The sequence below is a fragment of the Neophocaena asiaeorientalis genome, unplaced genomic scaffold (assembly GCF_003031525.2).
Source record: "Neophocaena asiaeorientalis asiaeorientalis breed wild unplaced genomic scaffold, Neophocaena_asiaeorientalis_V1.1 scaffold122, whole genome shotgun sequence".
Lineage (NCBI taxonomy): Eukaryota > Metazoa > Chordata > Mammalia > Artiodactyla > Phocoenidae > Neophocaena > Neophocaena asiaeorientalis.
This window is the reverse complement of record NW_020172725.1, coordinates 2,153,277-2,179,076: the sequence shown is the minus strand read 5'-3', so window position 1 is coordinate 2,179,076 and position 25,800 is coordinate 2,153,277. Positions and strand designations below refer to the sequence as shown.

The window sequence follows — 25,800 nt, the reverse complement described above, 5'->3', positions numbered from 1 at the left end:
TCAGCAGAAACTCTGCAAGCCAGAAGGGACGGGCAGGACATATTTAAAGTGATGAAGGAGAAAAACTTACAACTAAGATTACTCTACCCAGCAAACATCTCATTCAGATTTGATTAAAAACTTCACAGACAAGCAAAAGGTGAGAGAGTTCAGCACCACCAAACCAGCTCTACAACAACTGCTAAAGGAACCTCTCTAGGCAAGAAACACAAGAGAAGGAAAAGACCTACAATAACGAACCCATAATAATTAAGAAAATGGGAATAGGAATATACATATCGATAATTACCTTAAATGTAAATGCACTAAATGCTCCCACCAAAAGACACAGATTGGCAGAATGGATACAAAAACAAGACCCATATATATGCTGTCTACAAGAGACCCACTTCAGACCTAGAGACACATACAGACTGAAAGTAAGGGGATGGAAAAAGATATTCCATGCAAATGGAAACAAAAAGAAAGCTGGAGTAGCAATTCTCATATCAGACAAAATAGACTTTAAAATAAGGACTATTAAAAGGGACAAATCAAAGAAGGACACTACATAATGATAAAGGGATCGATCCAAGAAGAAGATATAACAATTGTAAATATTTATGCACCCTACATAGGAGCACCTCAATACATAAGGCAAATACTAACAGCCATAAAAGGGGAAATTGACAGTAACACATTCATAGTAGAGGACTTTAACACCCCACTTTCACCAAAGGACAGATCATCCAAAATGAAAATAAATAAGGAAACACAAGCTTTAAATGATACATTAAACAAGATGGACTTAATTGATATTTATAGGACATTCCATCCAAAATCAACAGAATACACATTTTTCTCAAGTGCTCATGGAACATTCTCCAGGATAGATCATATCTTGGGTCACAAATCAAGCCTTGGTAAATTTAAGAAAATTGAAATTGTATCAAGTATCTTTTCCAACCACAACGCTATGAGACTAGATATCAATTACAGGAAAAAATCTATAAAAAAATACAAACACATGGAGGCTAAACAAACTACTTAATAACGAAGTGATCACTGAAGAAATCAAAGAGGAAATCAAAAAATACCTAGAAACAAATGACAATGGAGACACGACGACCCAAAACCAATGGGTTACAACCTAACCTTGCACCTAAAGCAATTAGAGAAAGAAGAACAAAACAACCCCAAAGTTAGCAGAAGGAAAGAAATCATAATAATCAGGTCAGAAATAAATGAAAAAGAAATGAAGGAAATGATAGCAAAGATCAATAAAACTAAAAGCTGGTTCTTTCAGAAGATAAACAAAATAGATAAACTATTAGCCAGACTCATCAGGAAAAAGAAGGCGAAGACTCAAATCAATAGAATTAGAAATGAAAAAGGATAAGTAACAACTGACACTGCAAAAATATATACAATGGAATATTACTCAGCCATAAAAAGAAACGAAATTGAGCTATTTGTAATGAGGTGGATGGACTTGGAGTCTGTCATACAGAGTGAAGTAAGTCAGAAAGAGAGAGACAGGTACCGTATGCTAACACATATATATGGAATTTAAGAAAAAAAAAATGTCATGAAGAACCTAGGGTTAAGACAGGAATAAAGACACAGACCTAGTAGAGAATGGACTTGAGGATATGGAGAGGGGGAAGGTAAGCTGTGACGAGGCGAGAGAGTGGCATGGACATATATACACTACCAAGCGTAAGATAGATAGCTAGTGGGAGGCAGCCACATATCACAGGGAGATCAGCTCGGTGTTTTGTGACTACCTGGAGGTGTGGGATAGGGAGGGTGGGAGGGAGGGAGATGCAGGAGGGAGGAGATATAGGAACATATGTATATGTATAACTGATTCACTTTTTTATAAAGCAGAAACTAAAACACCATTGTAAAACAATTATACTCCAATAAAGATGTAAAAAAAAAAAAGAACACAAATAACAGATGCTGGTGAGGATGTGGAGAAAAGGGAACCTTTATACACTGTTGGTGGGAATATAAATTGGTGCAGCCACTGTGGAAGCAGTAAGAAGGTTTCTCAAAACACTACAAATATAACTACCATATGACACAGCAATTCCACTCCTGGGTATATATCGGAAAAAATAACAACACTAACTTGAAAATACACACACCCCAATGTTATTAGCAGCATTCTTTACAATTGCCAAGATATGAAAGCAACCTAAGTGTCCATCAACAGATCAATAAAGAAGAGGTGGTATATGTATGTATACACACACACACACACAATGCAATACTGGACAGCCAGAAAAAGTAATGAAATTTTCCCATCTGTAGCAACATGAATGGACTTGGAGTGCATTATGCTAAGTGAAATAAGTCAGAGAAAGACAAGTACTGTATGATATCATTTACATGTGGAATCTAAAAAAAAAACAGAAACAAATTAGTGGGACTTCCCTGGTGGCGCAGTGGTTTAGAATCCGCCTGCCAATGCAGGGGACACAGGTTCGATCTCTGACCTGGGAAGATCCCACATGCCACAGAGCAACTAAGCCTGTGCACCACAACTACTGAGCCTGCGCTCTAGAGCCCACGAGCCACATCTACTGAAGCCCACATGCCTAAAGCCCGTGCTCTGCAACAAAAGAAGCCACTGCAATGAGAAGCCCGCGCACCCCAATGAAGACCCAATGCAGCCAAAAATAAATATAAATAAATAAATTTATAAAAACAAAGATGTGCCAAGACTGCCACAATATAATGTTAAAAAAAAAAGAAAAATATTTATTAGTAAATATAACAAAAATGAAGCAGACCCACTGATACAGAGAAGAAACTAGTGGTTACCAGTAGGGAGGTGGGGAGGGGTGATATAGGGTTGAGGGAGTGGGAGGTATAAACTATTGGTTGTAAGATAGGCTACAAGGACATATTGTACAACATGAGGAATATAACTAATATTTTATAATAACTATAAATGAAGTGTAACTTTTAAAATTTGTATAAAAAATTTAAAACTTTTAAAAAATATATCAATTCAAGTTTCCCTGCCTCCAGGCTAATATAAGACTTCCAAATCTAAGCCTGTCATCTTCAGAACACCTGCAATATTGCCATCTACATTATACAACCGATACAGGATATAATCATGAATAACATTATATTTTCTACTGCTTTATCTACTCACTTTGTCTCCCAACCAGACTATAAACTCCTTCAGTGTAGGGATTACAATTTAGACTTTTTGTAATCCTTCCAAATATTTGGTCTGATAACATTTTATTTACTCAATGAGTACTTGCTGACTGAGGAAAACAGGTTTGTAGATAACTTTTAAAAATATATGTTTATGAAGTAACATGGTTCTCAAACAGCTTTCTGGTTGTCCTCCCCCAATTTTTGCCTTTGATATAAAATTTGGGACATCCTGGTTCTATAATTCTATATGTATATAGGTATACATGTATAAATATAATTATAGATAAGTAGAAGTAACTATTTCACTGTTTCATTTTAAACTTCATATTCAAGAAGTTGAATTATACTTGCAAGCTTCTTTTCTCTTATTCATTCCTTAGAGAGTATGATAAATAGTTGTTTACTGCCCTTTGAATAATAGACTGTCACAAATGTTACTTCTGGTTTTCTCCTTTCTCGGCTAAACAACCTTAGCTCCTTTAGACATTTAAATGCCATGAACAGATGCTCAATATTACTTGGTGGCTGGGCATGATTTATAGTGCTTATTTCTGGAAGGAGATCAAAATAGAAGCATTATGTATTTTTAAAGCTTTTCTTTCACATATGGCATGCTTTACAGGGAGTGAGGATTTGGATGAATGGATAGATTAATACAGCTAATATTCTCATTTCAGTCTCACCTAAAAAGAGGAGAAATACAGGAAATATCATAATGGAAGCTAAAATGCACAAGATGCTATTTTACTATTAACTCAGACCTTTCTTATGCCAGATGGTGTTAGAGGAAAGCTTTTGTTTTCTTGATGATGGGCATCTCCTTTGAATTTTGCTAACCAGACATGTTTCCTCTCTTCTCGGCATTCACAGACACTGTGGCCTTCTTTTACGTACCTCTTGCATGCAGTAGTTGGTTTGCGTTTCCAGGCATTGAATATCCTTCTGATTGGTTTCTGGGAGAGGAATTTATACTTCTTGATGTATTGATTTTAATCTTCAAGGATTCGGATAACCATGCATACTACCATAACACCCTGTAATAGCACTCACCACATTAAAATGTCATTTACCTATTTTCCTGTCTCTCTGAAACCCAGACTACACACTCCCAGTTATCAGGAACTCTTTCTGATTTATCTTTCTATTCTAGTCTGGCATATGGCAGATTCTCTCTAAACATTTCTCGAGTACATGATCAAATGAAGACCAGAAATTCAAGTCTACTTTGATATTTAAAGGAAGTCTTTATACTTCCTGGAATCACATGGGACAGAGGGAACATTTATTATAAATAGATGTCTATGCTGTGTCTGTATCACAGCACATGTTACCTCATTTAATCTTTTCAAGAAATTCATGAGCTATTCCCTTATTTGCTGCCATTTGTTAGTTATTTACCTATTTGATATATACTATGTCCTATCTTTTAAAACACTTTATCGTTTAATATTTTTAATGATCCTTTGAAGCAGGTATTACTGTTCTCATTTTTAAAATAAGGAAGTTGAGGCTCAAAGAAGACATGAAGTGTTTGAATTCAGATCTACCTAACTCTAAAACCCAAATATTTCCTACTTGACCATCATGAGTTGGAGACAAAATGTTTGGGACAAATAGGTTATTTACGTGACTTTTCTGCTTTCTTTATTTTTACTCTAATGCTGGTATCTACCACTTCTCCTTGTGTATCTTGTATTAACTCTCTTCTAGACAGAAGACCTTATTATTCACTATAAAATATAGAGAAACCTTATTGGTCATCTTAAAGGCTGCTAGTCCAATGTTAAGTCAATAAATATATTCCTGTGATGAACAATCCTTGGTTCAGTCAGTTGTGACCAGATTCTTAAAGTCACATTCCAGAAAGCTTAGCTACCTTTGCATAAGGACCTGCCTTGGCAGCTTTTCCCAGAAGAGGCCTGTAGGTCTGCCAGTTGCTCAGAATTTCATGAGTGGTCCAGTCACAGATAGAAGATGCTGCCAAAGGTAAGTATGAGACCTTCATCAGTAGAGTAATTTTAAGCACAGCTTTACTAAAGCAGCACCAAATTCTAATTGGATCTACTAGACTTAATTTAAGGAGCCAGAGTGGACTAATTCTAATATACTGTTACATCCAATATATCAGCACAATATTATATGTAAGCAAGGGTGTGTGTGTATAATGTGTAAAATGGGAGAAGGGATGGGGATGTGAGAGCAGGGTGGTGGACTGAAAACATTATTTTAACCTTGTTTATTGTACCATAACAGGTCTTGATATTGCCCCTCAAGAAAGACATAAGAGTAGAGAAGGAAAGGTAACTAAATAAGCAAAAGAGAAAGAGGTTGCCATGCTGGTAAAACTAGATCCTAAGGTGAAAGGAAACTTAGAGGTCAGCTAATACAACTCCCTAAACCAAGGGGAATGCCATTTCCATTGTCATCTGTGAGTATCAACTATCCTCAAAAGGATAGTTCAGAAGATTATCATTCCTCATTTTGCAAAGATGAAGACAGAGAGGAGAGAAGTCAAAAGTATTAACGTGGGAAGGGTATGGGTAGGCTATATCAGATGCAGTCACCCAACAGCAGAATATCAGACTTAAGAGCACCTCTTGAACCTGGGACATGGGCGTGTATTTGGGGCATTTAGCATGGCACAGATGGAATGTGAAATAGACTTCTCGTCCTGAGACCTAGATTCTAGGCCACTCTCCATCATTATCAACTAGCTATGTATCACTGAGCTGTACACATGATTTCTTATCTGTGAAATGAAAGGGTAGGATTAAAAGATTCCTACATTATTTTCCAGCAATAAATTACTTGATCCTAAAGAAAATATTTACTTCTGACAATGGATGAACTGTAGAACAAATTACTCTAAGGCTGTATTGGTTAAAAATAAAAATACCTTTGGGGGATGTTGATCACTACTTCTGCAAAGAACTAAATTCAAAATCTTCATTATACCATTGGAACCTTAACTTTGATACAATCAACAGGCTTACTCATACATTATTTAGCCCCCTAAGGCCTATCTCTTGCTCATCTCTCTGCCGAAAGTGCTTATTTGTGTGCCTGTGCAGTGACCAACCTAGACTTGGTACATGTGCTGGGTGGAACTGGCTGAGTTGAAAACCATGGCATAGGTGCCAGTGGAGTCTGCAGTGGAAGACCTGATGCCTCAGATGTTGCCAGTGGAGCCCTGCAACTTGACAGAAAATTTAGCTCCCTCTCTATCCCCAAGGATGCCTCAGGAATCCCTGAGGCCAGTCTAGATTGAAGTAGCTCAATGTCCAGATGTGGTAGCTCACATCGACCCAAAGAATTTGAAAAGGAAGCAAAGTGTGAATGTTTCTCTTTCAGAATAAAAACCTGTTCCTAAAGGATATTCCTCCAAACTTCAGAGGCAAGAGCAACAAGTAGCACCGTTTTCAACTGTTCAACTGAGCGTGAACAGACACTGAAGTCACTGGAAATCTCAGCAGTTGGGTAGTAACAGGATCATGCCTTTCAACTATGTAAAATACGTAATTATTTCTCCTTTCCCGGGATAAATATCCTTCATTCTTCCAAAATCTGAAGATGAAGAAAGCTGTAAAAACTTTTGTCTGGGTGAAATGTTATATGCAGAAGGGGCTGTTGGATCAGCTACAAATTGAAGTCCTGGGATGGATTATACCCAGATTGGTTTTCCTCCCTTGCTTCTTATTGTTAGCAGAATAAATCAATCAACAGTAACTAGTGTCTTGGAATTTATGAGTAACTGGCTTAGAGAAAGAGAATTATTACAGAATTGGGATGATGACTTTATGCATTATTGGCTTGTCTTGGAAAACCTTTATTACCTGAGGATCATTCACTAATTTGGCAGCTTGCAAGAAGGTGCTCTGAAGTGAGGCTCTTAGTGGACAGCAAAGATGAATTTGAATTGATTAATCTGCTTGGTTAGCAGGTATTTTCACCAATGTGATTTAGGTGATAAGCCATCTTGATGTAGCTGATCTCAGGGATAGAAGATACTTGTGATGATGGCAGCCTAAGTCTGAGGCAGTGCAATGACAATTCAAGTGCAAGTTGCATCGTATCTTCAACACTATGCGAAGGGTCCTCAGCTTAGCCTGTGTAACTCAAGCTGATATTCAGAAGACAGATTGTATTGATTTGAATATCTGAGTGTCTTTGGAAAATCCCACCCAGTTTCTGATGGACAGTTTAAAGAGTTTTCTGAAATCAAATGTTTTTAAAACAAATTAAGTGCCATTTATTGATGAAGCATCCTGCACAGAAACTGTATGATGAAATTTTACAGAGGTCCTCGGTGCTGTTATATTGTTTATTTACATATACACATATAAAAATTGAATTGAAAATGTGAAAAAAATAGCTTTCAGGGATGTGGAGCTCAAGCTTTCTATTACATTCTCCTCCACTAAAAATTATGTCGTTATTGTGGCTTCCCCATAGACCTGTTCCACATCTTCTTCTCTGGGCCCTATATTTTTCTTTATAAGATCAGCTTGCTTGTTCTGGGTCCCTCCCACAGACTCGCTGCTGGGTTAGAGAGGTGCTAACGTTCAGAAGGATATCAAAGCTATTATGTAGCTGTACCTTGTACAGGTTGTGCACTGCACTGGAGCACCCAACTGAAGGAGCAAGTGGGGGCTGCAGTGTGCCTTTGTGCGGGTGCATCTACCTTAAGGCAGGCATGCCTTTTTTCCAATTCATTCTAGGGGGTAGTATGGCCTTGAGGTGTTCTGGGAAGCAGGATTTACCCATTTGCTGCATGATCTGAAAAGGTCTGACCTATACCAACATTGTGAATATCCATTCCTTAATGCCAAACATCACACAACTAATTACAAGGGGCTCTTTCTGGGGGGCTAAAAAATAAATAATACAAAGCAGTTCCACTTAAGGGGTAAAACATTCTAGGCAGCTCAGATTAAACTTCTGGATCAGCCTATTTTGTTGAATAACAGTACATTATCATGGGAGGACACATTTTTTAAACAAAATTTATTGGTCAAAATTTCCTCAGGGCTAACTTGCACTGAATCCCTGCTGAATGATCTCAAAGGAATAAAGCAAATTACATACACTGCATTAGGCCTTAGAATGCATGGTGCAGTAAAAAGCAGATTCAGACACTCTCTGTAGGTGCCATGCTTGACAGAGAATGGAAAATCTCATTGAAGCACTTGTTGATATTCTTTGTCTCTCATAAAGAATTCGATACACTTCTCTGCAGATCTACTTGTGGTTTGGAATGAAAATATGTTGTGTAAGGCTGCCCTAGAATTTCATGGAAAATGTAAATTGTCCAAGCTCTCTTCCAAATACAATCAGACTTAAAGTGGTTCCCATAGCTCTCCCCTTCAACCATAAGATGTTCCCATTAGTGCCAATTAATGCTGAGACCCTGGCAGCCTGTGTGCATGATTCATTAATGAGAAGCCTCATTTACAGCTGAGAAAGCAATGCAGTGTAGCAGCTGTAATAATTTCTCACCTCCTCTGCAAACTGCTGACCTCTCACCATGGATAAGCTGCCCTCCCTTTGGCCTATGGCAGTGTGTGCTCAGGGGACAGTGGACGATGGCAACAATGATGGTGAAATTCTACTTAACATTCCAGCTTCCATGCTTACTTGAGACCAAATGTGAGACTGAGACTCTAACCTTCCTTTCTCAAACGAAATTTCTAATTCAATTAAAGATGGGACAGAGAAGCCAAAACCTCTATTACTCTACAATACATTGCTTTTCTACAAGATACCCACTTCACCAACAGCCTCTAAATCTGTAGAATATATTGCTAGTCTCATTACTAACATGACTCCAGTAATCAAACTGGCTCAACCAATTTATAACCAGGCTGTGTAAAAGATGCTGGTTTATACAATCTACATATATATATATATTTAATTATGCCCAGATATTTCATTGCTATGACTCCAGATACCATAGTTATTTATTAAATGGTAACAACCAAGTTACCATTTTTTTCCTATCCAGATGCTATCTTATTCTGCAACCTAAACAGGGGTACAAACAAGAAGTGATTGGACACTGAGTGCCACCCACAGTCTCCCAGATCTGCCATAGTCAGAAGATTAGGGAGAAGGTACCCCTGAGTCCAACAAGCCCGGTCGCAGTCATGCTATTCAAAATGAGAAAGGGACTCTCTGCTTCTGAGAGAAAAACATTCAAGGCCCAGAAATCCCTTTTATCCATGAACTTGGCGGGCATCTTTCTCCCCATTCCTATCCTTGCTCCTAGAAGTGAGCGTGAGACACTCATCAGTAGAGTTGTTTTAAGTCCTGCTTTACTTGAAGCAGCATCAAATTCTAAACAAAAATCTTTTGGCTTTAGTATTAATTTTCATTTATCTCAAGAGGGAGCTGGGCTGAAATACAATTTTGTACTTTCTACAAACAATAGTGCAAGTAACATCGAAGGGGAAGCATTTATGTTACTTAGGATAATCAATTGCTTTTCAAGCACCATTAAGCCTTTTAGAAATGGTACATTTTATCAATATCCCAGCTGTGCTATTAACAAGTATGTGACCTCAGACAAGTCCCTAACCCTCTTTAGGCCTCAGTCTGTTCATCTGTAAAATGAGAGCACTAGATTGGATTTTCCCTATAGATCCTTGTAGCTCTAAGAGGCTATGATTCTATACATTAGTTGCAAATGACTCTTACCTCGGTGACAAAAATCAGTGGTCTGAAACACTCTTGGAATCAAGGCTGTTTCCAGCTTTTTTTCTCCTGGATGAAGATGGAAATAGCAGTCATTACCTGGGGCCTTGGGGGCTACTTGCTTGTACTCAGGCTTTCTGAAAAGTTGAGATGCATTAATTGGCTATCTTCTGGGTCTAAATCTATTTCTAAATTGATTGGGGATTTTATATTTTTCCCTATGAGATCCAGTGACAGCTAGGTACTCAAAAAAATTAGAGTTAAACAAGGAGACATAGTTCTGCCCCCTGGAGGGCTCCACCTACAACAAACCTCAACCCGGCTCAAGCCTCTGGTAATTTTCTGGAGAATGCAGGGACCAAAAATTACCCAGGAAAGTTATACATTTCTGATATGTTTAAATAAATTGAGGCAGAATTTTATGTATCTCATAGAGTCAAGATGATGGCAAGTAAACTGTATTAGCTAAACTAAGATTTATTATTAACCATCCATACCCAACGTGGCGAAAGTTATCCACGAGGCTATATATCTTTTTATGTTTGTGACTTGTCATTTTTAAAAGCTATATATGTTAATACCTGAAGGATTCAGAGGCTATAATGCTGTTTACTTTTAATAAAGCTATGTAGTCAGATTAAGCACAGGTTAATAATACCAGTTTGTTCTTTTCAGAGCAAAGCAAAAGCCTGTGGACTTATGGACAGAAGTTTCACAAGGCTAACTGTCCTTACAAACCTCTACTACAAAGAATGATAGGACTTTGGCTTCGTTTCCTCGATAGCTATATCAGTGGAGTAAGTTCTGTAATTTCATTTCTTGAGCAAACTATTCAGATAATCCTTCACACAGAATTATAGCTTCTATTAAAAATGTGTATTCTTTCCCAAAGCCTTTTTCCTCTCTTGTTTTAATATGAAACAATATCAGAGCATTGGGAAAGAATTATTATCCTTGTCAACATCCTTAGGGGGCCTGACTAATATAAGAACCACTTCTTCCTGACTAATGATACTACAGGCTGCAGGAGCCTTCCCCAAACAACCCTGTAATTCAAGTCCTTTGTATCTAGTGTGTTTTTGACAGACTGGTTAATAGTGTCTGCTAAAGAAAAGTATTCCTCTCAATTTCAATCACAAAGCAACCTCTAAGGAAATTCTCAAGTCTGTTAAGTAGGCTAGACTTAAAACATCATACTCACCTGTGACACTCTTGCCTCAATAGAGATGTTGCTTATGAAAGCGGAGCCTATACAAGGAAATGTGGAGTATGAATGACAGCTAAAGGCCGTGCACTGTAGTACAGAGGAAGACAAACAGATGAACAGTAAAAATCTTAAATTCTTCTTCTACATGATAATACAAGTAATAATAAAAAGCTATAATAAAAGTTATATATTGAATACTTACCTAATGCTAGAAAATCTTCTAAGTGTTTTACATATAACTAATTTAATCCTCATATGAACCTTAGAAGGTTGTTAGTAGGACTATAATATGTAGATAGTTTTGTCTGGTATTTATTTTACTTAATATTGTTTTGTTTGCATTTTTCGATATCATTTTTTAAAATTTGATTTTTAAAAGCTATTGACATTCCATTATTTGGGTAATATATAACTTTATTCATTTCAATATTGCAAACTTGGCTTGGAAATTTCCCCTGTGGCAAGAAAGAGCAAAGAAGATTCAAAAGATATACCAGAGGACAGATAAGCAAAAAGTATATTGTATTGTGTAGTTTCTCAATAGTTTCAATTGTGTAAGTGTCTTTCTTTGATGGGTCTTTTGTTGTTTGTGAATGTGCCAAAATGGCTGCTGATAGATTTGGCATCTATTATGAGCCCTACTGCGTGTCCTCCCCCCTTCAACCCCATTCATATGTTGAAGTCCTAGCCCTCAGTACTTCAGATGTGACTCTATTTGAAGATACAGACTTAAAAGAGGTAATTAAGGTTAAATGAGGTCATTGGGATGGACCCTAACCCATGTGTCTATTTGGAAATAGGACCTTCAAAGACGTGATTAAGCTAAAGTACCTGAGGGTGGCTCATAATCTAATCTGACTGACATCCTTATAAGAAGACGATATTTGAACATGGAGACAGATCCCAGAGGTACACGCACCTGCACAGAGGGACAACCATGTGAAGAGGCAGCAAGTGAGTGGCCATCTTCAAACCAGAAAGAGTGACCTCGGAAGAAACCAACTCTGCTGGCACTTTGATCTTAGATTTCTAGCCTCTACTACTGTGAGAAAATAAGTTTCAGTTGTTTAAACCACCCCATCTGTGGTATTATGCTATGGCAGCCTGAGCAGACTAATACAGCGCCACAGAGCACAAATACAGGTGTTAGCTATCTTTAATTTAGCTGTTTCCCCTTTAATTGGCTCAAACAAATTTGCATTGAGGAAAAACAGGTCTTAATAAGCTCTTAGAATAAGAGCTCTTTCCATATGTCTGGAAAGCAGTCAAAGCCACAGACCCAAGCTCTATTTCCATAAGTAATTTAGCCCTAGTTATTTAGTAACAAGACTGAAAGCCTATGGGGAGTATCTAGCAGAAGAAGGGTGACTTTCACAGAGCTGCCTGAGCAGCATTCAGTGTTCTTCAATCCTAGGAACTACTGGACACTGTGGTACCCATGGCCATGGACACCCTTAAACCCATTCACAGTGAGACTCTCAGATCAGTAACAACACAAAGAATAAACTTTCAATAGCCCTGCCTTTCTTTGGCAGAGCTGGGTCTTGAAACAAGCTCTCCTGATACCACTGTTTACTTTTTCACTGCACTGGCTTAAATATTCTGGAATTTGAGTATGTATTAAATACTAATTATGTGACTAGTAAGTACAGTGCTTGAGGTAGTACGAGAAGGATCTGAAATAATATTGGCACTTAGCTGAATTTATCCTTTTTCTGAAGGAATCCAAAGTCCCAATTGACTGAGATGTCTGACCTTGCCACATTATTATACTGGGTGGTCTTACACATCCTGGAAAATAAGGCCAATTTTTAAATGGTATCTTTTAGATATTTAAAACAACCCTTTTATGACAGAGCTTTGATTACAAACTCATACAAGATAAAGCATATACTATCATTTTTAGATACAGAAGAGATACCGACAATCACATGTTCACACACACACACACACACACACACACATATACACTCACATAAACATCCCCTCAGACACTGTTATTGGTTACCCATTGAAGAGTTTAATCACTTTCAACATTGAGAAATATTTTCTTATATAGTTGATCTTAATCTCTAATGCAGCAGTTTATTTCTTCCTTTTAGGTCCTCGGTACAAAGAGGGGACAGCTGGCCCCAATTCTTTTTCCACACACTGGGGGACTTAACATGGTGAAATAGGTCATGCCTGTCGATTACAATAGCAGACTTGAATTTTATATAACTTTTAACTCCCTGCACCTGGAAAATAGAGGGTAGGGAATAACTGGTGTTTGGCAGGATTTCATACATTGCCCATAAACTTTTCTTTCAACAAAAATTTGTCCTCATCAAATTTGTCGTAATTATTTAGCAAAATGTCTAGGGAAAAACACACAAAATAATCAGTAAAATTTCTTCTGTTTGTGATTGAAGAAAACTAATGAAAAAGAGACAACCAAGTCCCTCAGACTCCTCCTCTGTTCATGTTTTGTTAATGAAGACACATGGGAGCACATGTATATGTATAGCTGATTCACTTTGTTATAAATCAGAAACTAACACACCATTGTAAAGCAATTATACCCCAATAAAGATGTTAAAAAAAAAAAAATGTGGTATACGCTTTTTGTTAAATGCTGTTGACCCTTGTGATTCTTGAATTGTTAGCCTTTAGAGTGACAGTAAAAGCTTTGGGGGTTGGTTTCTGTGCGATAGATTAGTTAGACCAACCCTCCCATTGGTAACAGTTATCAAACTTAAAATTTAAAAAACAAATAACCAACTCTTTGAAGGCATTGAAGAGTGACTAAAAATGGGAGAAACTGGAGCAGAGAATACTTTTGAAAGATGACCTGAAGAGGTGAAACTTGCCATTTTGTGGTTGACTAAAAAATGTCAAGTACAGCAGAAAGACACAACTTTACACACTTGAGGTATGAGATACTACAGTTTGGTATTGTCAGAGTTGGGACATTTGGGAGGAAATCTTGAAAGGGAAGGAACTACAGAGAGGATAAGCCCCAAATTAAATCTGTAATTTGGCTGACCACTAACTGGAGGGGAAACAGAGAGGTCCGGAAAAACAAAAACAAAATGAAACAAAAAAAATGGTGGAACCTGAAATTACTCAGTTGAGAGTTCAGCAACTGCCAATGTAGAGAAGAGAGTCTGACTATCAAATTAAGTGCCTGCTAGAATTAAAAAAAAAAAATCACGCTGCTGGATATGTCTATTAACTGACTGCGGTGACAGTATCACAGGTGTTTGCATATGTGGAGTTACACACAATAAATATGTACAGTTCTCTGTATATCAATTATACCTTAATAAATCTGTTTAAAAAACACTCCACAGATAAACATAACGGAATTTAGGATCTTTACAATGTATCACTCATAATGTCCAGTATCCAAATAAAAATCAGTAGATACGTAAAAATAAAAGGAAATGTGACCCTAGCTCATGAAAAATCAATGGAAAACAAAACCCTAAGGTGAGGCAGATGTTGCAATGAGCAGATAAAGACTTTAAAATAACATATAAATATGTTTAACTTCTGAAAGATAAATATGTGCACAATGGAGGAACAGAGGGAGAATCTCAGCACAGAAATAGAAACTAGTAAAAAAAAAAAAGAACAAAATGGGAATTATAGACCCAAAAAGTACAATAATGGAAATAAAATTGTCATTGGAGGAGCTTCAAAACAGGTTTGAGATAGTACAAGAGTCAGTGGAATTGAAGAAAGATTAATAGAAGTTATTAAATCTAAGGAACAAAGAGAAGTGAGATAGAAGAAACTTGAACAAAGCCACAGCTGTCTGTGAGATGATAGCAATAAGTCTAACATACATGTAATTTGAGTCCCAGGAGGCAAGATAAGAGAGAATAGGATAGAACAACAAAAACAAAACAAATTGAAAAAATAATGGCTGAAAACTTCTCAAATTTGCTGAAAAACATCAGTTTATAGGTCGAAGAAGCTCATGGACAGAAAGCAGTATAAATACAAAGAAAATCCCACATAGGTACATCTTTGTCAAACTGTTGTAATCCAAAGCTAAAGAGAAAATCTTGAAAGTAGCCAGAGACAAAAAGACACAATACCTATAAGGTAAAGCAAAAGAAATGAAGGTAACTTTTCAAAAAGTAGGGAAGACAGACTGATGATATCTTCAAAGTACTAAAGGAAAAGTAAAAAAAAACCCTGCTAAATCAGAATTATATATAAGAAAAGTACACTTTACAAATGAAAGTGAAATAAACATATTTTAGAATTAAAGGGCTTCCCTGGTGGTGCAGTGGTTGAGCAGTTCATAAAAGGGTCAATACATCAGGAAAATATGGCATTTATGAATTACTCTGCACCTGATGACAACAACTTCAAAGTAGAAGAAGGGACCTGAGAGAACTGAGAAACAGCAAAGGAAAGAAATCAATTAAAGTAAAATCATTATTGGATATTTTAGTTTTCTCTCAATAACTGATATAGCAGTTAAGTCAAAAATTATTAAGGACATATAAAAGATACGGAAAATCTAAGTGGCATTATCAACCATCTTGACCTAAGTGACAATAGTAAGAAACTACATCCTACAACTTTAGAATATGTACTCTTTTCAAATGCACATGGACTGTTCGTCAAGAAAGGCATATGTTGGCTATAAAACACGTATAATTAAATTTCAAAGACTGAAATCATAGAACAATTATTCTTTTAGTATAATAGAGTTGAATTATGAATCACTAAATATTTGAAAGTTAAACAGTACACTTTAACCCATGAGGTAAAGAAGGAATTGTAGGGGAAAATATAAAATATTCTGAGCCAAATTGCAATAAACTAAATATAACAAAATATGTTTGATTCAGCTAAGAAAAATATTTAAACTGATTTTTTTGTTGTTGCTATTTTGCTTCAAATACTTACATTGGAAATATTTAAAGGTTTAAGATAAACTATCAGTTTCCACTTTAAGAAAGCAAGTAAATTGAATTTAAAATAAGTAGCAGGAAAAAATAAAGAAGAGAACAGATATCAATAAAGATAGATAATATAGAAACAGAAAATTAACAAAACACAAAACTGATTCTTTGAATTTATTAATTGAAATTGATAAACACCTGGCAAAACTGATCGCATAAACCAAGAATAAAACCTGAATTATCTGAGCAAGAATAAAAGAGGAATTATCAGGGCATATATTAAGGTATTACAAAGGTAATGAGGGAATATTATGAAAAATTTTATGCCAATAGATTTGACAACTTATATGATGGAGAAATTCTTTGCAAAGCACAACTCTCTAGAAAAAGGAAACAAGAATATAAATCTGAGTATACTTATACCTGTGAGAGAAAATAATTTTGCTATTAAAAAAAAATCCTCCAGGTCTTCCCTGGTGGCGCAGTGGTTGAGAGTCCGCCTGCCGATGCAGGGGACACGAGTTCGTGCTCCGGTCCAGGAATATCCCACATGCCGCGGAGCGGCTGGGCCCGTGAGCCATGGCCGCTGAGCCTGCGCGTCTGGAACCTGTGCTCCGCAACGGGAGAGGCCACAACAGTGAGAGGCCCACGTACCGCAAAAAAAAAAAAAAAATCCTCCAAAGAAAACTCCAGGCTTAAATAATTTCACTAGTGAATTCTATCAAATATTTGGTGAAAAATAATAACAATCTGAAACAAATCATTTCAGATAATGGAAGAGGAGAAAATATTTTCGAACTCATTTGATGAGGCCAACACAATCCCGACAGGTAAACCTTACAAAAACATTACAAGAAAATTATAGAGCAACAGCCCTCATAAACATAGTGCAAAAATCCTTAACAAAACATTAACAAATCAAATACAATAACGTCTAAAAGTGATAACACATTGTGGCTGTATTATTCAGGGTTCTCCAGAAAAATGGAACCAAAAGGATGTACATATATTTATAATAAGGAATTGGCTCATGCTATTATGGAAGCTGGCAAATCCCAAGATCTGCAGGGTGAGCTGTCAAGCTGAAAACAATAGAGCTAATGGTTTAGTTCCAGTCCAAGCCAAAGTCCTGAGAACCAAGAGAGCTGATGTTGTGGTTCCTTTCTGAAGGGAAGCAGCCTCAAGACTCAGGAATAGCTGGGATTTCAGTTAAAGTCCAAAGGCAGGAAAAAAGCTACTGTCCCAGTGTGATGGCAGTCAGCCAGGAGGAATTCTCTCTTACTCGGGGGATGGTTAGCCTTTTTGTTCTATTCAAGCCTTCAATTGACTGGAAGCCCACTCACATTAGGGAGCGCAATCTGCTTTACTCAGTCTAAAGATCTCAATATTAATCTCATCCAAAAACTCTCACAGAAACATCCAGAATAATGTTTAGCCAAATATCTAGGCACCCCATGGCTCAGTCAAATTGGCACATAAAACTGACCATCACAAGTCCACCCTTTGTCAACTTGGCATCCTTATGCATCCACTTAAACCATACTTAATCTCCTAATAAAGATAATAACAAGGTTATAATTCTGCTTAATGTGATAAAAATGCCTTGCATACAACTTAAAACGCATTAGCCATTTCCCCAGAAGAGGAGATAAAAGTCTCTGAGTGATGTTTACCCTCCTCCTTGATATCCTGTAACTTAAATACTAAGATGTAAAGATAATGATACTTAAATACTATGATATGAAGTCAATGCATCTTATATTACTTGATAAGGGGATAAGAGAGCAAAGAAAACAAAGATGCTACACACACACACACACACACACACACACACACAAACACAAACACATCCATAACAAAATAAGGAAAAAATACTCATAACAATTACAGGCTTCTATAACTGGTCATGTGGTTGTACTTGGTATTTACTCCATTACCCATTCTGTATTCCCTATGCCTTCAGCAAGTACCTCAGCTGATTGTAGTTCTTTACTTGGTGGAGTACTCAAACCCTCATTCCTCAAGAGCTGTGGCCATTAGTAATCCTACCTGGATTGAGTTGTTATAGTTTCCACTGACCTTAATTCCAGGGTTCGGTAATACTAAGAGACATCCTAAGGATCTCCTGTATTCCAGATATACTCTTCCTTTCCTCCACATGGATCAGTAGTCCAACTTCCCCTTGGAAGTTATCCACTATCATGCTATTACTACGGATGCTAGCTTTGGCAGAAGCACTGCATGCAGGAAAGGAAAATCCATATCCAGAGTGAGTGCTTACTTCAGTAAGAACAAACTGCTGCCCCTTTCGTGACGGATGCCGTCTGACGTAATCAACCTGCCACCAGGGAGCTGGATGATCACCCCGGGGAATGGTGCCACACTGGAGGCTCAGTGTTGGTCTCTGCTGTTGATGGATTGGGTACTCACCAGTGGCCATAGCCAGATCACCCTTGGTAAACAGAAATCTATGTTGCTGAACCCATGCATAATCCCCCTCCCTGCCACCATGGCCGTTGTGTTCATGAGCCCATTGGGCAATGACAGTGGGACTGCGGAACGAGGCTGACTGGTATCTACAGAATGAGCTATCCTATCCATTTGCTTATTAAAATTCTCCTTTTATGAAGTCACCCTTTGATAATTATTCACTTGGGACACAAATATCTTCAGGATTTATACTCATTCAGAGAGGTCTATCTCATATCTCGTTCCCAAATTTCCTTGTCACCAGTTTTCCAGTCATGTTCCTTCCATGTTCCTGACCATCCAACCAAACAATTGGCCATGGCCCATAAATCAGTGTAAAATTGTTCATCTAGCCATTTCTTCTTCTAATAAAAGTTACCAACCAGGTGCACTGCTCAGAGTTCTGGCCACTGGATTTGCCTTCACCATTGTCCTTCAGAGATATCTCAGAATGGGGCTGTAATGCTGCAGCTGTCCACTTTGGAGCGGTGCCTGCATATGGTGCAGAATCATCTGAAAACCAGGCCCAAGTCTTCTCTTCATCTGCTAATTGATCACAGGGAACCCCCCATAAGCCATAGTTGCAGGCTGAGAGAGAGAAAATAGTGTAGCAGGAGTGGCATGGGCATTTTGGCCACTTCTTCATGTCACTTACTTGTGCTTTCAGAGCTTGCTTGGTCCTGATGATGTATATACCACTTCCATTTGATGATGAAGTGCCCTAAGCATGACCAATTTTATGGCTTGGTGGGTCAAATAATACCCAGTTCATGGTGAGCAGTTCAGGTTGCATGATAAGTTAGGGGCCTATGGGTAAGAGTTCAAGCTCTACTAAGGCCTAGTAGCAGGCCAACAGCTGTTTATCAAAAGGGGAGTAGTTGATGCCAGAGGATTGCAGGGTTTTGCTCTAAAACCCCACGAGCCTGCATTGTGATTCACCTAGAGGGGACTGCCAAAGGCTCCAAACATCATCTGCCAATGACACTTCAAGTCCCATTGGATCTGCTGAATTACATGGCCCAAGTGGCAGAGCAGCTTGCACAGCGGTCTGGACCTGATGCAGAGCCTTCTCTTGATCTGGGTCCCACTTAAAACCTGAAGGTTTCCAGGTCACTCAGTAAATGTGCTGGAGTAACACTACAATGAGAAATATATTGCTTTCAAAATCCAAAGGGGCCCACTAGGCACTGTTTTTTTTTTATTTTTATTTTTTAAGTTGTAGGAGGGACCAGAACAACAGCTTCTCCTTCACCTTCAAAGGGCTATCTCAACGTGCCCCACACTAAGAAATTTCACTAAGGCCCCTGAAACATTGTTGGGTTTATGTCCTACCATCTAACATGCAGATATCTTACCAATAAGTCTAGAGTCATTGCTACGTCTTGCTAAGTCAAATAAACATTATGTAATCCACTGCAGCATGGAAGGGAAAGGCAATCAAGATCCTTGCGAACTAAATGACGACACAGAGCTGGAGAGTTGATAGGTAGGACAGTGCATGTATATTGCTGGCCTTGCCAGCTGAAAGCAAACCGCTTCTGGTCTAATTAACAGGTATGCGGGAAAACCATTTGCCAGATCATTAGCTACACATCAGGTACTAGGGGATGCGTTAAATTGTTCAAGAAATAAAAAAAACATCTGGGGATCTAGGAAGAGGGCAGAAGAGTAAGATGTGGAGATCACCTTCCTCCCCACAGATACATCAGAAATATATCTGTGGAAAAGCTCCTACAGAATACCTACTGCATGCTGGCAGAAGACCTCAGACCTCCCAAAAGGCAAGAAACTCCACACGTACATGGGTAGGGCAAAAGAAAAAAGAATAAACAGAGACAAAGGAACAGGGACGGGACCTGCACCAGTGGGAGGGAGCCGTGAAGAAGGAAAGGTTTCCACACACTAGAAGCCCCTTTGCGGGCGGAGACTGTGGGTGGTGGAGGAGAGCGCAGCAACAGGGGTGCAGAGGGCAAAGCGGAGAGATTTCCACACAAAGGATCGGTGCCAACCAGCACTCACCACCCAAGAGGCTTGTCTGCTCACCCACCGGGGCGGGCGGGGCTGGGAGCTGAGGCTCTGGCTCCGGTAGGAGTGCAGGGAAAGGACTGGCGCTGTGAACATGGCCTGAAGGGGTTAGTGCACCACGGATAGCTGGGAGGGAGTCCGGGAAAAAGTCTGGACCTGTCGAAGAGGCAAGAGACTTTTTCTTCCCTCTTTGTTTTCTGGTGTGCGAGAAGAGGGGCTTTTAGAGCGCTGCTTAAAGGAGCTCCAGAGACGGGTGTGAGCCGCAGCTAACAGTGCGTACCCCAGAGACAGGCATGAGACGCTAAGACTGCTGCTGCCGCCACCAAGAAGCCTGTGTGCGAGCACAGGTCACTCTCCACACCTCCCTTCCAGGAAGCCTGTGCGGCCCGCCACTGCCAGGGTCCCGGGATCCAGGGACAACTTCCCGGGAGAACGCACGGCGCACTTCAGGCTGGTGCAACGTCATGCCGGCCTCTGCCGCCGCAGGCTCGCCCGGCACTCCATATCCCTCCCTCCCCCCGGCCTGAGTGTGCCAGAGCCCCCCAGTCAGCGGCTCCTTTAACCCCGTCCTGTCTGAGCGAAGAACAGACGCCCTCCGGCGACCTAAAAGCAGAGGCGGGGCCAAATCCAAAGCTGAACCCCCGGAACTGTGCGAATAAAGAAGATAAAGGGAAATCTCTCCCAGCAGCCTCAGAAGCAGCAGATTAAATCTCCACAATCAACCTGATGTACCCTGCATCTGTGGAATACCTAAATAGACAACGAATCATCCCAAATTGAGGAGGTGGACTTTGAGAGCAAGATTTATTATTTTTTCCCCTTTGCCTCTTTTTGTGAGTGTGTATGTGTATGCTTCCATGTCAGATTTTGTCTGTATAGTTTTGCTTTCACCATTTGTCCTAGGGTTCTATCCGTCCGTTTTTTGTTTTTTAAAAAAATTATTTTCTTAATAATTATTTTTTTATTTTAATAACTTTATTTTATTTTATCCTCTTTCTCTGCCATAAACAGAACTGAAATTGAGCTATTTGTAATGAGGTGGATGGACTTGGAGTCTGTCATACAGAGTGAAGTAAGTCAGAAAGAGAAAGATAAATACCGTATGCTAACACATATATATGGAGTTTAAGAAAAAAACATGTCATGAAGAACGTAGGGGTAAGACAGGAAGAAAGACACAGATCTACTAGAGAATGGACTTGAGGATATGGGGAGGGGGAAGGGTAAGCTGTGACAAAGTGAGTGAGTGGCATGGACATATATACACTACCAAACGTAAAATAGATAGCTAGTGTGAAGCAGCCGCATAGCACAGGGAGATAGCTCGGTGCTTTGTGACCGCTTGGAGGGGTGGGATAGGGAGGGTGGGAGGGGGGGAGATGCAAGAGGGAAGAGATATGGGAACATATGTATATGTATTACTGATTCGCTTTGTTATAAAGCAGAAACTAACATACCATTGTAGAGCAATTATACTCCAATAAAGGTGTAAAAAATAAATAAATAAAAACTTAAGGGGGAAATGGCATTTGCTTTATCAAGCGGTAGATATATTCTTTTCTTTGTGTATCATTCAATATTTTTATAGATTATACTCTATTTAAAGTTATTATAGAACATTGGCTATATTCCCTGTGTTGTAAAAAAAAAAAAAAAAGACATCTGGTGCTGCAGCTGCAGTTGCAGTCATGATCTGATTAAGTTTATGATAATCTACAGTTATGCAGCAAAATGTGTCTGTCTTCTGCGTCAGCTGAATAGGCAAGTTGAATGAGGGTGTGGTAGGAATCGCTACCCGTGTATTAATGGTGGTGCTTATCTCTGCAGTCCTTCCAGCAACAGAGTACTGCTTTTGGCTTACCATTTTCCTAGGTAGAGGCAGTTTCAGTGGTTTCCACTTGGCTTTTCCCACCAGGGTAGTGCTCACTCCACAGATGAGAGAACCAATGTGGGGGTGCTGCCATCTGATGAGTATGTCTATTCAAACTATGCATTTTGGAACTGGGAAAATAACTGCAGGGTGGGTTCAGGGTCACGCTACGCCTGCCCACTGTGCAGTAGACCTGACCTCCATAATCCTTACTCTGACTAGTGGACCACAGTGATATTTTGGGTCTCCTGGAATTAATATCAGTTCAGAGCTAGTGTCTGTTTAAGTTAGAAAACTCAAGCAGTTCTTTTGGAGTGTGTTGTACCTCTTCATAGGTCACAATTTGTACCTCACCTTTAGGGGCCTGCTGGGACTTAAGTCTAGTTAGGTCTAGAAGAAAAGAAAGGTGGCAGGGGTGTATCCTGAGGAGAATCAGCATTGTTTTGCATGGCGACTGCCTCAGGGGAGGCCATTATGGTCTCCTCAGGCAATCTGGAGTTAATCCTTTCAGGTTGGGTAGAGAGGCCACTTCCACCATGGCTGGAAAGACTGCTTCCACTGGCAGAGAAGATTCATCAGAATTTAGGGCTCAATGTTTCCACTTCATCAGGGTCTCCCAATATAGCCTATTCCAACTTTCACAATACCATTCCATCCCAATCAAAGTCCTCACTTTAATTGCAGACACCCTTGTATTGTAATTCAGTCAGTTGCAGGATGAGATTTTTGGGTTTGATTTTTCAGAAATTTTAGCCCTCAGCTATAGGAGATAAGGGTCTCCTTTAGGGAACAGGTAGAAGCTTTCAGGTCATCTGTGAACACTTGAGCTGGGAATTTGAATCCCTGGTCTCATCCTTTTTAGGAGTATTCAACAGTGATACCTATACAACCAGATCACACCATGAACTATCAACACTCACTTCAATAGTGGAAATAGAGTTATTAATGTCTTTAAATCTAATCAGAGTAGAGAGCCAATTCCAGGAACTCCAGAACAAATTTAGAAAATTCATCCTTAAAATTTTATTCTGATAAAACCACTCTCTGTATCAATATTTCACTAATGAATTCTGTGAAACATTCAGTGAAAAATAATACTAATCTTAAATTATTCCAGATAATAGAGGAGGAGAAAATATTTCCAAACTAATTTCATGAAGCTATTACAATCCTGATAGGAAAACCTTACAAAGACATTACAAAACAACTATAGAGCATCAGCCCTTATAAACATAGTGCAAAAATCTTTAACAAAATATTAGTAAAGAAAATGCAATATTTTCTGAAAAATGATAATGTATCATGGCCAAGTGGTATTTATCCAAGTAATTCAAGATTGTTTTAACACTTAAAAGCAATCAATGAAATCCACTATAGTGCCAAATAAAAGAAGAAAATCCTGTGATGTGTTGAATATCATTATTTTGATACATAAAGCCAAAACATGTGACCAAATATAAAACCCATTCATGACACAGAAAATGAAAATCTGCTAGGATGCTTGGAATAAACCACAATTTCTTCATTCTGAGAAATGACATCTATGAAAAATCTGCAACTTAAATCATACTTAATATTCTCCCTAAGATTGGAATTTATGCATGATGGCTCTTAGCATTTCTATTCAACATTTTTTGGAGGACCTGGCCATCACAATAAGTGAAGAAAAAAGGGGAAAAAAATGCATATGGATTGGAATGGAAAAAAGTTAAACCATCCTATTCAGAGACAATCTGATAGCTTTTTGTAAAAACAACAACAACAAAAAATCTAAGGAATTAATAGCAATAAAAAAAGGTTCTCAAACTAATAACTGAGGTTCACAAGACCTGAGGTTACCAAGACAATATACAAACAATTATATTTCTATATACTAGAAGCAAACAACTGGAAAAGAAAAAAAACAATTAAATTCCTTTTACAATTATAATAAAACTATTTATAAAGTGCATAGGAATATATTTTTAGAAGTCACACAAAACCTTTATTTTTATTTATTTATTAATTTATTTATTTTGGCTCCGTTGGGTCTTTGTTGCTGTGTGCAGGTTTTCTCTAGTTGCGGCAAGAGGGGGCTACTCTTCTTTGCGGTGCATGAGCTTTTCCTTGCCATGGCTTCTCTTGTCGCGGAGCACAGGCTCCAGACGCGCAGGCTCAGTAGTTGTGGTGCACGGGCCTAGTTGCTCCGCGGCATGTGGGATCTTCCCAGACCAGGGCTCGAACCCGTGTCCCCTGCATCGGCCGCGATAGTGAGAGGCCCGCACGCCACGATGAAGAGTGACTCCTGACCGCTGCAACTAGAGAAAGCCCTCGCACAGAAATGAAGACCCAACACAGCCAAAAATAAATAAATAAATAAATAAACTGAATCTACATAGCTTTTAGAAGACTACATACAAGAATATTATCATTACTGTTAGAAACATAAAGAACATGAATAGACAAGCCACATATAGGAGAAAAGTATTCAAAAACGTATATTCACAAAACATATCTGACAAAGGACTTGTATCCAGCATATATTCAGAATTCCACGACTCAATAATAAAGCAAAATTAACCCAATAAAAATATGGGCAAAAGATGTGAACAGACACATCACAAATTAAGTTACCAAATGGTTAATAAAGATATGAAAAAGTATTCGGCATGGAAAATGATCAGGGCAATGTACATTAAAACGATATCACTACATACCCAGCAAAATGGCTAAAATATAAAAGACTAACAACACAGATTGCAAGGACCTGGAGCAACTGGAACTCTCATACATTGCTGGCAGAAATGTAAAATGGTATAACCATTTTGAAAAAAGGTTTGGCCGTTTCTTTTAAACTGCCTGCTCTTTGACCCAGCATTCCACTCCTAGGTATTTACCTAAGAAAAATGAACACATATGTCCACATAAAGACTTAGATGAAAATGTTCACGGCTGCTTTAATCACATTAGCCAAAAACTGTAAGTCCAAACGTACATCTGCAGAAAAATAAACTATTGTAGAGCCATAAAACAGAGCACTACTCAACAATAATGAATGACTTGTTGATTCACTCAGTAACATGGATGACTCTCCCAAATAATGTGCGGAGAGAAAGAAGGACATATACAAACAGTACAAGCTGAATGATTGCATTTATGTTAAGTTTTAGAACCGGCAAAACTTACGTAAAGTGAGAAGAAAATCAGAATACTATTTGCCTGGGTTGGGATGAAGGGAATGTGACTGGACTGGGACACAACAAAAATTTCTAGGGAGACAGGAATACCCCACATTATGATAGGGCTGTGGGTTGTGGATTACTCAGTTTTATCCATTTTTCAGAATTGTATATCTAATATTTATATATTTTAGTATATGAATTTACCTCAACGAAAAAGAAATTAAAATACTACTACTACTACTGAAAAAGTGGTGGATAATGAATGACAGCATAGAGAAAATAAGAATGGCGGGTGTTGATAATTGTAGCTAA

General features: G+C 38.5%; 2 pseudogenes; one reads left to right on the top strand and one right to left on the bottom strand.

The window, feature by feature from the left end:
- The first annotated feature begins 6,223 nt into the window (after positions 1-6,223).
- On the top strand, positions 6,224-7,142 carry LOC112396513 (gem-associated protein 2 pseudogene; annotated as a pseudogene).
- Positions 7,143-18,043: 10,901 nt separating this feature from the next.
- LOC112396510 (uncharacterized) lies at positions 18,044-25,600 on the bottom strand (annotated as a pseudogene).
- Between the last annotated feature and the right edge of the window lie 200 nt (positions 25,601-25,800).